The 14,546-nt window shown below is 40.4% G+C and overlaps 1 protein-coding gene across 2 annotated transcripts in view; it reads right to left on the bottom strand.

Annotated features, from left to right (window-relative positions):
• The window catches only part of CSRNP3 (cysteine and serine rich nuclear protein 3), an 88,716-nt gene that overhangs the window by 49,395 nt on the left and 24,775 nt on the right, over positions 1-14,546 (bottom strand). The window lies entirely within an intron of this gene.

The following is a 14,546-nucleotide window of genomic DNA, read 5'->3' as shown; positions in this document are numbered from 1 at the left end:
ATATTTCACAAAAGCTAGTATTGGGGGGAAATTATATGCATCCTAATTAACATTCCAGTGTATGCCATTTATCATTTAAAAACATAAAAGAAAATTGCCATCATGAAACCACATGGTTCCTCTCAAAATAATGAGGTTGACAAGACATCAGCATAATAGATCGTTGCTATACTGAAATAACACAGCATTTCAGAATTGGCTACTGATCAGTGCTAGGGGTTGACTGTAATGAGTGAATGTTCCAATACTCCTGGATCTGTAATGTTTCCGGCTGCAGAGTTTTAATATAAAAAAACCCCCACATTAGCTACAGTTACTTTACATGGTTTATTTAACAAGGCATTCAACTCCTGGGCATCAAACAAGCCACACCTTACTGAATTCAAAAATGAACCAAATATATTAGCAACCCAAAATGGCATAAGCAAAACTACTGAATGGCATTCAAAAACATTGAAATCTCAGAATAATCTGAAGCAGACAAACAAAAAAACAAAAAACTGACCTGTTCAAATGGGTGGGTTTTTTTTCCAGTCCATACACTTTTCCTGATAATTATGCACCAACATAGGCTGTCATTTTGGAAGTGTGTGATGTGTTATCTGCCTTCCTAGTTCCGGTGGAATCTTCTTAAAATTTCCCCAGCCCTGTCTTTTATTGCCTGTACCATATGCTTTATTGTTCAGCGACAAGAGCTACACTCTGCACAAAGACTCATTACCTACTGCTTGCTTAGCAGCTTCAGTGTCTCTCTGACGCTGCCTATGTGATCACATGGGAGTTTTGTCTGATAAAACCGGGCACACTACTGATTTCACTGTCTATGGATATTTTTATCAGCTTAAGGTCTACTATGAAGAAAAAACAACAAATGATAAAGCTGCTTTAAGTCATTAACGGAATACAAATTATGGAAATCCCTTCACAACCCCTTTCCATGCCCATTACAAATCCCTTCGCAACCTTCTTTACAAAACATGGATTCATTGGAGATATGAAATTATGATTAATACTTGCTTTGTGAGGACTAATGACAGTATCACAGTAAAGTATCTCTATGCAGGATTTAATGTCAAATTCATATTGATATTTGTGAAAAGGAAGCAGCAATATGATTGGCATCCTGCCAATAAACCTATTAATACTTTTAAGTTGCTAATATTGTATGAAAACTATAATTGAAATTCTAAGGATCCTTACTCAGAAGTAATCAGTGGGGCTTACTTCCAAGTAAACATAATTAGAAAGAAAGACATTAAAGAAAGCCTTGGTTTGCTCTGAAAGCTTACAGTTGCAGAATTCCACACACCCCCCTCTTTTTTTTACTATTTTAATACTCTGAAACCGAGAAAAAAATAATCAACTAATTTAATACCCTTGGATTAAATTACCTATCCGACATAGTTTAACACAAGATGCAGATATAGATATTCAGAGTTTAAGACTGTAAATTCAGATTTAAAGATTTCTAAATGGCAGAAATCTTCCATTCCCTTCTGTTGATTCATTACCTTGGTATTTGATAAAATGGCATTTCTTTGGAGGACAATAACTGGCAAAACTTGCTCAAAAGAATCACAAATAATTGAGTACCTCTGGAAATGTGTCATCTCCAGGAAGAAAGGAAAGTTAATTTTACTTTAGAAAATTTGAGATCCCCACACATTGTTTTAATTAGAATAGCTATGTATCTGTCTTTTGCTGTGAAAACCAGTTCCGCCTAAATAATGAATTGTTTTCACTGCTTACCGCAAAATTGTATTTATTCATTTTATCCATTTATGATAGACCATTGCTAAAATTACATTTTGGCTTTGAACGTAGATAAATGACAAATGGCAATGTCATTTACACATTAACATTCTTCAAATGGCAAAAAATACCTACTTGTTATCCTTTTCAATGGTTCACTCATTAGCATAAGTAATTGACAGCTTGTTGCTCATTAAGGGTATGACCAATCATTGCAAGTGGAGTCAGTAAAAACAACGTTACTAACCTTGCTGGATTCAGGATTGGCTTCTAACAAAGACCACATGACAGAAGTTCCTTTCTAAAGTCCATAGCACCTCTCCATCTTAGTATGTGTGTGTATATATATATGTGTGTGTGTGTGTGTGTGTGTGGATGAAAATGTTTTATAATGGGCTTTCTAATAATTATACAGTATGAAACATCTAACTGTAATCTGATGAAGGTAAAGATAATATTATCTAAGGTGTTCCATAGCTTTTCAGATGAGACAAGCAGGTTATTCTGTCACTGAATTGTCTCTAGCTTTCAGTTCTAATTAGCATTTCTTTTATATCCATAACATCACAGGTAATAATCAATTTAAGTTCTACCATTTTGGTGAAAACACATCATAATGCACAGATTGAACAGATGGTTCATGGTGAGAATCTGTAGGGGCAAAGATGATAGCCTTATATGTTAATAAGGGAAAACGAAGATCAATTAGGCACCTTATTCATTAAGAGGTGGTTTTTTGTTTTTGTTTTTTTACTTAACAGAAAGGCTTTTTTCCATTTATGATGCCACAGAATACCAAGGATAGAAATAAACAAAAAATGGTAGCCATTTTGCTGTAGCAGTCTGAAACAGAAAAAACCCCAAATGCTTAGCAAATGGTGGAAGATGAAATAAATGAGAATAAAAAGTTAATGTGCCATTACTACACACTGCAGGAAGAAATAAATGGTATGACTGATTGATTGATTGATTGATTGACAGACTGATAGATGGATAGACAAGAAGCTAGGGCATGTTAAAAATATATATTAAAATATGAAAGGTTAAGCAAGCTATAGTAATGAAGTCTGCTCCTATACAGACAAACAGTAACTTATATTAAACAATTATTGGCTTGCAAAATTTTAGCTTTTATTTCTGAAATCTAGTTTTTCTCCAGCTACATCCAAAACGTTAGGAAGTCAGATTCATGCAGAAAGTTTATACCAGTAGTTAAACCGGAGCTAGTCTCAGAAATTTAACTGGGAAAGGAGAAAGCACCTCCTTTTGTATATAATGAGATTTGGTAACTCACGCACTTTCTAAGCATGCCAACAAAAGCATAAACAAACATGAACACCAGAGTAACCCATTATACATTATGGACTTCCCAAAATGGTTTTGACAAAGCCCTATTCAGATGTTCCTCAATCATTTTCAGTTGCGCAAGGAAGGACGGAGGAGAGTGATGGTTTACTTGCTGCCTCCTCAGCCTCCGTTGCGTTCCTGATTCAGAATCCTGGTTGTGCTGGGCTCCAAATCACACATGGGGCATCCACAAATAGAGCCAGCTCCTCACTACAGGCATTCGTCACCCAATGAACACAGGGCATAAGAAGAGACCTGCTGGATCAGGCCAATCTAAGGCAGCATCCTGTTCTCAGTGGCCAACAGGATGCCCATGGGATGTCTGCAAGTGGGAACGCAACAGCATTCTTACCTACTTGTGATTCCCAGAAATCACGACACAGAGGCATCCTACCTCCAACAGTGGATAGACAATGTAGCCATCATGGCTATTAGCATTTGATAGCCTCGTCCTCCATGGTTGGGCCAACGGCGGGTTGCCCTGTGCATAGTGTATCGCCCTGGGATTGCTTTCCAATGAAATTCGGGCTGAAACTATTTAAATAAACAAGAAGGAAAATGCTTGAGCGGGAATACTTGAAAAGGACTTTAGTCTCTCATCAAAGGTTTCTGAGGGAACCTAGCAGTCATGTGATAGGTAGTCAGATAAATCATTGGTCTAAAGACAAGATGTTAAGAGTAAGAGTTGTTAAGAGTAAGAGCTGCTTCACAATGGAAGGGATGGCAAGTAGGCATTGTGGTTCCTTAAAGGTATGTTTTCAGCCAGGTACTATTTAACATCGATAAACAACCTGGAGTCAGGGATGAGCAGAAAGTAGCCAAGTTTGCAGATAAAACTACCATAAGTAATGCATAAGCAGCAATAGCTCCAGCAGCCTGGGATAATCTCCAAATGGATCTATCCAAACTGGGCAAATGGGAAACAAAATGAACGAACGCCCGTGTAAGTAAGTGTAAACGTATGCACATTGGTGCAAAGCACCAAACCCAATTTTGCATATGCACTGATAATATATGGCATGGCTGTGATCAGTGCTATTTTTCTAGAAAAAGAAGTACTGCAGCTCACCACGAACTTCTCCCTTGTTCTCTTAGAATGGCAATGGCGCCCATTTGAGAGGTGCTGAATCTGGAAAAAAAAGTCCTAGCTTTAACTCTCAAGAAAGTCATTCTGGGATTGTGGTGGATAGCCCAATGACAACAACTCAGTGTGCAGCCACAGAATAAGGGAAAGCTATAGAACCTTTGGCCCTCCAGGTGTTACCAAACTCCAGTTCCCATCAGCTCCAGCAAACATGGCTCACTGACCAGAGATAATAGGAGCTGTAGTTTAGCAGCATCTAAAGGGCTAAAGGTTCCAATCCCTGCTATAGAGTTTGAGGGGTTTATTTATTCAGAAAAAAGACAAAGGGGCAAGTTAGAGGTTAGAGTTGTGAGTGGTGTAGATAAAGTGAGAAAAGAGAGGTTTTTTCCTCCCCCATAATATGGGGATTTGAGGTTGCTCAATGAAATGGATTGGTAGTAGATTCAGGACTGGCAAAAACAAAGGCACGCTTCTTAACAGTCAATAATTAATTTATGGCATTCATTGCTAGTAGATGTGGTGATGACCATTGGTCTAAATGCTTTTAGACACATTTATGGAGGGTAGGTGTATCAATGGCTATTAGTTACGACAGCTAAATGGAACATTCAGATGCAGGCTGCCTCTGAATATCAGCTGGTCAGGAGCAGGAGGGCAAACAACAGGAGGTATTTCTTGTCTTTATGCCCTACTTAGGCATAAAAGTATTCCTGGAGGTATCTGGCTGGCCAGTTCGTAACAGGATGCTGGGTTGAACGGATCACTTTGTGTGATCTAGAAGAGCTTCTCTTCTTAAGGTGGCCATGGACACAACAAACTTAAAGAGGGACCTCACATATGCCTTGCCATTTTATAGTAACAAGTCCCAAGAGTACTTTTCTCCCAGATATTTTTTCCCCCACCACTCTTGTATCTAGTTCTACAAAAGGGGAACCATCTTTCTAAAACAAAAGATTCATCAAATGGGAAGCGAAAGTGAGTTGTGACACTGGTTACATCATAAGCAATATATAATAAGCAAATCTCAGAATATTCATGTAACCCCTTTCTACTGGTAAATCACAGTCACAATGAATGTGAATATCACTTCTTTTTCAGGCACAAAATATTGCACAGGGAATGCTTGTGAAGTGCAATATTATTGCCATAAAAATACGACTTGGAGACCACACACAACAAATGCAAAACTAAAGACACATTTATTGTGACAAAAACTGGCAAGTCCCTTCCTACACATCTTTCTCAAACAGTGTCCCTTCCACTTACCATTTATTTAATTGGATGTGAAAAGCATAGGACCATGCGAAGGTACCTTATGCCAAATCAGACTATTGGTCCATCTAAATGTAAAGGACCCCTGACAGTTAAGTCCAGTCACGAACGACTCTGGGGTTGTGGCGCTCATCTCGTTTTACTGGCCGAGGGAGCCAGCGTTTGTCTGTATAAAGTTTTTCCGGGTCATGTGGCCAGCATAACTGGCGAAACCAGAGCAGCGCATGGAAATGCCGTTTACTGTCCCGCCAGAGTGGTACCTATTTATTTACTTGCACTTTGACATGCTTTCCAACTGCTAGGTTGGCAAGAGCTGGGACCGAACAACGGGAGCTCACCCCATCGCTGGGATTCGAACCACCGACGTTCTGATCAGCAAGCCCTAGGCTCTGTGGTTTAACCCACAGCACCATCTGCATCCCATTGGTTCATCTAGCTCAGTGCTATTTACACTTACAGGCAGTGGTTTGCCAGGGTTTGGAAACCATACTTGTAAATGCCAGGGATTGAACCTGGAATCTTCCAGATGCAAAGCAGATGTTCCATCACTGCACTATAGCCCTTTGCCTAGTTGCACACATACGTGCGCGCACACGCACACTCTATATTGAAAATAGTGGTAAATGCTGCCTGTCAGGAGAGGCAGTTCCATGCACTGTTTTTATTGAGTCACAGCGGATTCATTGTTTTAGCTATGTCACTACTGCACAAAATAATTAGGGCATAATGCCCCCATCTGCTGCATACCATATTTCATCTTGGCACATCAGCTCTTTACGGAAGCTTTGCTACATTCTTCTATTGTACCAAAGCCGCTGCAAAGGGTAACAGTTAAGGGACTCGTTTGTGCATTGTCACGATGCACAAGTGATAAGGAACCTCAACAGGGCCTCAGGAGGAGCCAATTTCTTTGATAAGAAGGAAAATGGCAAAAGGTTCTAGAATGTATCAGTTTACAGGATTAAAACAAAGAAAGCAAGTCGTTTGTCAAATTCAGCAAGATGTCCACATATTTCTCTGCAGCACGGTGATCCTGTTTCCTGGATTGGCTCTCTTTCCTCCTCCATGACCCTATTTCTTAAATGTGTAATAAGGCCCTTCCCAAGGAAACGTAGCAAGTTTCTATGGAAGAAACGAGCTCCTCACCAACTGTTATGCAAGCAGTGTTTTATGAACAAGGCAGAGGGCCAACCTGTCCTACTCTTTACAACTGGTTCAATGAGGACAACGATATACTACTTCCGCTTATTCAGCTGAGCAACTGGGCTTGGAGACAAAGCAACTCATTTGTTTTTCAACAGCTTTTTGCTACTCAGTGGCCTTCCCAATGGAGATGCCTAAATGTTTACTTCCCCCCAAATACATAAAAGAGTTAGCGCTCCCTCCTAATTGTATATCCTGCATTTGAGATAGCTTCAGGATCCAGCAATTTTCCCCCTACCTGGACTTAACATACTGTTATGCTCTGCCATATAACCATGTGTATGGCACATTGTGGCCAAGCTGTCTTTGATGAAACTCTTAGATCCCGGTCAAAAGATAATCCTGCCTGCTGCAATTTACACACAGCTACTCAGGTAAGCCAAGTACTATTAGCTTTAACAAAACTAATACCCTGCTAGAAGAGTGCAGTTGAATTTGTACCTGAAAATCCCAGGTATCATTAAACCTTCTTTGTATTCTTTACCACAGATGCCATGCTAAAGATCACTAGAGTGCTGAAGTCTATGCTTTTTGAAAACTTGTGCAGTGACAGAATTAAAATAGTATCATTGTTTATGACTTGACACTGATTTACCATTAAGGGAATTTCAGTATATTAAGCACTTTCAATTTATCTAATTTTTAAATTAAAAACATACCCCTGGATCTAGAGCTCCATGTGTGCCCTGAAGTACAGATAGAGCTTCCATGTGAGAGATTGCTAGTTCAGAGTGACAATTCACAACACAAAAACCAAGCGCAATAAATGTCTTTAAGGCTGCTATTTTCAGATCATTTATTCGGGAATTGCCCCATTGAAAGACTTAAGTGGTTTGAGGGTTGCAGTACAATTATTTATTATTATTTTACTCAGAGCACTTTTCTGTTTCTCGCTTTGACACAAAAAGGAAGGTTTCTTGAAGAAAGAAAATAAAAGTTCCTTTGCCTCTTATCTGGGAGGGTGAGGGAGGAAGCATACAGTGAGAAATGCCAAGGTAATAAAAATAAGATGTTACCAATTCCATTCACAGTTTCACTCAATAAAGCAAGTTAGGCCAACAACACATTCTCAGACTCCTGTACCCAGTAGGAGACTTAAGCAGTGCCATTATTCCTAGCACCAGGAGTTGTATTATATCCTTTGTCAACATTTCATCAACACATTCTCTCTTTTGGACACTTGCAGTGTGATAGGAAACGGGAAACTTATGTAAGATTTGTAAATGTCTACGGGTTCCTCCTACATATACACAACAAAACTGCTCTTTTATCAGCATCAGAGTTGACAACAGATGTACGCCTAGAGCAAATTTGGGGAGGTGGCGATATTTCCTGAGGTGAAACATCTGAGGAGTTTCTGGGGGGGGGAGTTTCAGAACATGAACATTTCTTCAGTGGGTTCCTGCACATCTCAAATATTTGTTTGGGTTTCTGTTGAGAGATTATTACACAGACAAGGAATTGGTTTTAGAGCTATGTACTAAAGACAGCACCCATAATCAAAATGAAACAACAATTTACTTTTAATTATACTCTGAATTCCAAATATTTACTGAGTGGTTGTGGGGAGAGGGGTATATGTGTGTGTTCGATAATGTTGTAAGGAAACATGTTACCTATTGATATATGTCGCAGGTTGAGGTGGGAAACCTGTGGCTCCCTAGTTGTTATTGTTGTTGGAGTACAGCTCCCATCATTCTTGACCAGTGGCCAGGCCAGCCAGGGATGATGGAAATTGGAGTCCAGCAACATATGGAGAGCCATGGGATTCCCATCCTTGGTTCTGGGCAAAATGAATCACAGGCTTTTTTCTTTTCCTTTCTACATCAACTGTAGTTAAAATCTACTCTTTTAGGTGTGGTTTCAGATCCTATTATACTAGAAACAAATGAATAGTACCATTACATCTCTGCCTGCCAGCTTTTCTCCCACATAGCTAGCTATAAAGCTGTTGTTCAAAGCTGAAAAGAACATACTATGCTCTCAGAAGTACTGTGTTTAACTCACAAATGTACATAATACCCTCTCAGATGCTTAGCTGAGCTACATTTTCCTTCAATAACATTATCCATGTTTCACTTGCCCACATCAATCTATACATGCTCTTATTTAGTACATTGCTTGTGTGCCCTCATCACAAATGAATGATTGTAAATTGTTGTGGGTGATGCCTTGGGCCCCATGACCATTTGATAACTCCTAAGACACGGGTAGGCAAACTAAGGCCCAGGGCCGGATGTGGCCCAATCGCCTTCTCAATCCGGCCTGCGGGCGGTCCAAGAATGAGCATGTTTTTACATGAGAAGAATGTGTTCTTTTATTTAAAATGCATCTCTGGGTTATTTGTGGGGCATAGGAATTCATTCATTATTATTTTTTCAAAATATAGTCTGCCCCCCCCCCACATGGTTGCTGACTCCTGTCCTAAGAGTTGCAAAATTTTATATACTGATCCCAAGAACTGCTTTGGGAAGTGTGGCAATATCCTTCCTTTATTCATCCTTCCCATCAAGCTAATTCTCACGTTGCAGTCTGGAACATGGGGGGGACACAATGTTCCCCTTCAACTTCTGATCGATACTTAGGTCCTGCTGGCATTGAATAAGAGACTATGTGCTTTTGATTTATTCCTTTCTCCTTCTCCCCACTGCCCATTTTTCAACACACTCATGATCTAACTCCATGCTAGACAGGAGATCTCTACTCCGCTCTCCTGATGTTTAGAGCTGGGCTGGGGAACATGTGGCCATTCAGATGTTGTTGGACTACAATTCCCAGGCACCCTTGAACATTGGTCTTCCTGCCTGGAGCTGATGGGAGTTGGAAGACAATGCAGAGCTAGAAGACCAATGGTCTGACTCAGTGTAAGCCAGTTCCCTATGTTCCTAGGTAGGCTCCCCGCACTATTTAGAGCTTTGCATGACTTGGGTTCTAAATGGCATGTAGAGCCCACATGCCCAAATCAGGCTCCTTGCTGTACACCTTCACCCTCCAATGCGCGGGTGACAGTGGGACTAAGTCACTAGGGGTATACACAGCCCTCATCTCCCTCACACATGTTCAGCACTGAACTTTTAAACAAAACTTCCGCTTTCCTAATGCCTCATGCTACTGATATTTATGAGAAGAGTAAAATTGTGAGTCTGAGATACGCTTGAGCTCTGCAGCAATGAGAATATGCCAGAGCTTGCTCCTGTCCTTGTCAAATCCCTCTGGAAAGGGATCCTTTATTAATGAAGCCGAGAGAGATTTTTCTATTGACCTTAACCAAGCTGTTGAGCAAGAATGGAAATTGCATCTGGCAGAAAATGTATGTACATTATACAACAGCTCCGATCATGTGCCAGTCACAAATACCTTATGGTTTTAAATGTATTTTATGTTTCCAATAAAAAGAGGAAGAATGCACAAGGGAGATGGAAGCAACTATACTAACAAAAGATAAATTTTAAAATGTGTTGCATCCTTAATACTTTATATTTTATTTATAGGAGAGTTACCTATTTGCTTAGGGTAGAGCTTTTGGTACAGCCTAAGATCTTGGCTCAGGGAACAGCAAAAGGAACTTTTGTACACAGAGTGGGAGTCACTTATTTGTTCTGTCTGCACACACTTCTTTTTATTTACTTATTATTTATTTCAATATTGCATATACCTCTTAACCCCGTGGTCTCTACGCAGTGCATAGTGAGGTTACAAAAGATACAACACAGATAAAATCAGCTAAAATGAATAATAAAACCAAAGCACTAACTTTAAATGGCAGCTGAAATAAAAAGGTCTTTAACAAGTGCCAGAAGTTCACCAGGAAGGGCACATGTTGAATCTTAGCTGGGAGGGAGTTCTATAAAATTGGGCCCATAATACTAAATATACAACTGCTTGTGGGTGTGAGCTGTGTGTCCAAGCCACGGGGGATCTCAAGACCTCAGTGATTTAGCAGAAATGTAAGGAATCAGGTGATCCCCTAAGATTTCCTGCACCCAAGTTGCTAAGGGCCTGGTAAATTAATAAAAATATATTGAATTTGTCCTGGTGGCTTATAGGTAGCCAGTACAAGTCTTCTAGCATCAGAGTTATAGTATGGTGGTATTCTGTTTCCACCAATCGTCCCAGTGTGGCATTTTGCACCAGTCGCAGCTTCCAGACCAAACTCATCGCAGTAAAAAAGACTTGAAGTTACCAATGAAGTTAGACAGTTGAACAAGCTTCCTCAGGAGTTGGTGGGCTCTCTTCACTGGAGGTTTCTGAGCACAGGTTGGATGGCCATCTGTCATGGATGATTTAGTTGAGATTCCTGCATTGCAGAGCATTGGACTAGATAACCCTTGAGGTTCCTTCCAATTCTATGATTCTATGAATGCATGAATCACTGTGGCCAGGCTACCCCCGTCCAAGAATGGCTGCAGTTGGTGTACCAGCCATAGTTGGTAAAAGGCACTCCTAAGCCACTGAAACTATCTGAGCCTCCAGTGACAAAGATGATCCAGGACCAACCTTAAACTATGGACTTCTTCTTTCAGAGGGAGTCCAACCCCATCCAGAACAGGCAGCTTGGCCCATCTCCCAGATATGGGAACATCCATCAACAGTGCCACCATTTTTTCCAGGGTTCAAACTCAGTATATTGACCCTCATCCAGTCCACTATGGCACCCAGACAATGATCCAAAGAATACATAGCCTCTCCTGACTCAGACGTTATTGTGAAAACGAACTCTAGAGGGACAGGGGAATCACAGAGGCACAGTGGGCTGCAGCTACAGGGAAATTGAAGGTTTCCCCTCTCTGCACAACTTGAAATGCTTATCACTTACTCAGTGGTTCTTTTGATCCTTGCCAATGTATAGTAAACAAAAAACAAAAAACTGCAGGCTTCTTGCTGCCATGCTAAGTAGGCACTGACATCTGGAATTCTTTTAGGTAGAGACAACAAAATTTAGAGCAAACTTCCCATCTCTTATGCTCAGGAACCATTGCCTACCCTACTGAGCTAATGAAGATGGAAACCAAGAAGCATTTATGACAGTGAATCGCCTTAACACAAATAATACTTTTTATAATAACAACGTGATAATACTTTGTACGCATTATGGGAGCTGGAAAAGTTTTAAAACTGTTCCAAGTGTTCACATCCTTTCCCACAGGTAATCCTCTATAATGCTGTAGGAATTATTCTTTGTTCTACGGGAAAGGGTAATGAAGGCTACCTGTCAAATCCTGCCGTTATTTCGCTGCACAATGCAAGCCTTCTCTCAGCTGCCCAGACACCTATCAACCCTCTGTATGCGCTTCTCCATACACTGAATACCAATCTCCAGGAAAAGAATGAAAGCAGAACCTATTCTGACCTTTCCTGCCAGCTGGGGTTGACCTTTCCGACCTCATTAGAGGGCCGAGTACGGAAGCCTAAATAAAGAGTTGTTGATACACTTGAGGGTGAATTAGAAGAGGCAGGAATTTGTCCGGCTAAGGAGCAACTATACATTTTTCCAAGAGCACTGAGTTACTGTGCATTTTCTTTCTTTTTGCTTTTTTGCTTTTATTTATTTTCTATATACATGTTACATACATGCCAAAAAATTACAGTCATACAAAAAAACAACAACCAGATGACCAAATATCAAAAAAATAATTAATAAGAAGAAAAATACAAATAAAATTATACATATAGCAGAAAACAAAAGAGGAAAAAAGAAAAAGAATTATAAAGATTAGCAAAATATCAGAAGAAAACTAGAAAAAAATGACTTCCTTCGACCTCTGTACAGTCTATATAGTATCGTATCTTAGGTTGTCGGCAATCATTTTAAACTTTATGGAGAGATAATTTGTTTACCTGTGGAGTTTTTAGTCTAGACTAAGCCAATCATAATTTTGGGAACTGACATTCTTCATATAATTTGTAAATTATATGAGTTACTGTACATTTTCATCAGACAGCCCAAGAGATTATCGTTTTCCTCTTCCATTTTCCATGCACAGAGAAACAAAAGACAAAAAGATGGAGACTACAATGCTCTTCATCCAGAGCAGACCCATTTACTTCAATGGGATTCCCCCAGAGTAAACAGGACATGGAACATACCTGAGATACACATTAAAACCAGTGAAAGAATGGATAAGATCACAGGCCGCACTAAGTATGCAGGGTTGCGTGTGGGTCTTGGGCAGATTCAGACTTTCATCAGACATTTCCGCACAGTGTAAAAAGATAAAGGTAAAGGACCCCTCACAGTTAAGTCCAGTCGCGAATGACTCTGGGGTTGTGGCGCTCATCTCGCTTTACCAGCCGAGGGAACCGGCATACAGCTTCCGGGTCATGTGGCCAGCATGACTAAGCCACTTCTGGCGAACCAGAGCAGCGCACGGAAACGCCGTTTACCTTCCCGCCGGAGCAGTACCTATTTATCTACTTGCACTTTGACATGCTTTCGTACTGCTAGGTTGGCAGGAGCTGGGACCGAGCAACAGCTCACCCTGTCACGGGGATTTGAACCACCGACCTTCCGATTGGCAAGCCCAAGGCTCAGTGTAAAACCAAGGCAATCAGGGACATCACACGTTACAATTTTAGCAAAGCACCTATTTCCATATGGGCAAGTCCCATGTCATTCTGGCATCATGCAGAATGGGAGTGTGTGGTATAGAAGGTAGAAAAGGGAAGGGAAAGGAAGGCCCTTCAATAAATAAATTCGAGAAACCCTGCTTTTACTCAAAGTGGTATGCTAAATGGTTATTTGCATGAATAATGAGGGATCCACATAGGTCGGTTAAAGGCCCATTTATTCAACCTTCTAAATTAAGGTACCGTTAATTTGATATTTTTTTTATTGCAATTTGGGTGGGGGGAATAAATAAATCATGAATCTTTGATCATGAGCCTTGGGGTTGTGTTTAAGTATAATAAATCCAGAAGGGAACACAAGAAATTGCCTTATACTGATTCAGGCTTTTGGGTCCATCTAGCTCAGCAGTGTTTACACTGTGTGGCAATGGCTCTCCAGGATTTCAGACAGGGAGTCTCTCTGAGTCTTACCTGGATTGAACCAAGGTCCACTTGCATGCAAGGCAGAGGCTATAGAACTGAGCTAAATTCCGTCCCCATAAAGCAGAACCATGGAGATAAACAAAATGAGAGGGGTTATTTACCTGTATTTCCTATGGTGCTTTCCTGCTCAGTGAACCCACCAGGTGGTTTTGAAGGGTGGGGTTATATTGTTGGTTCTTGAGGCGTTTTGTTTCTTCATACAAGTTATGCCTCTGCTGTAGCAAGTTGACACCAAACAACATGCTTACTTAAATGTCTCTTTTGCAGTACCAATGCCTATATAATCCCACCTCTTTACATATATAAATTTGTGTCCCTTGTAGCCCCATTTCATTCAAAAGGTGAGCTGGTATCAATTTTCACAGCTGCAGGGTCAGGGACCTTATGATGGTTCCCGTTCAGCTGTCCTCACCACAGAAGCAGGATTTAATGACATGGTGGTATAAAACAGCTGAGTCTCAGCTTTACTACATCTTTCATTGTTGATACTCAGGCATAAATAAATAAGGAATCTGATGTTTGCCATGTAGTCACAGGCGCTTAAAGCATTATCTTGCAAGCTGGAACTTCATATTACACCCACCCATCCCAAAAATAATGATTTATCTTTGCAACATCTGCTTTTATTACAGACTTTGTTTCTTGGTGTGTGTTTTTGTGTGTGTTCCTTTTAAAGCTTGCAAGGTTCACTGGAGGAAGGCTCTTCTGCTGTATGACCAGGGGAAAATGAGAAGTAAAATTATAATCACCTAGCAATTACTCCCTTTTATGTGGAGCAACACTGCACCTGTATAATTAACTATACATCTTTCAAAGATTTCCTCTAAGCCCCTCCATG

Source organism: Podarcis vaucheri, assembly GCF_965113315.1.
Source record: "Podarcis vaucheri genome assembly, chromosome: 1".
Taxonomy (NCBI): domain Eukaryota; kingdom Metazoa; phylum Chordata; class Lepidosauria; order Squamata; family Lacertidae; genus Podarcis; species Podarcis vaucheri.
The sequence above is the reverse complement of the archived record's forward strand: the minus strand, read 5'-3'. Positions and strand labels throughout refer to the sequence as shown.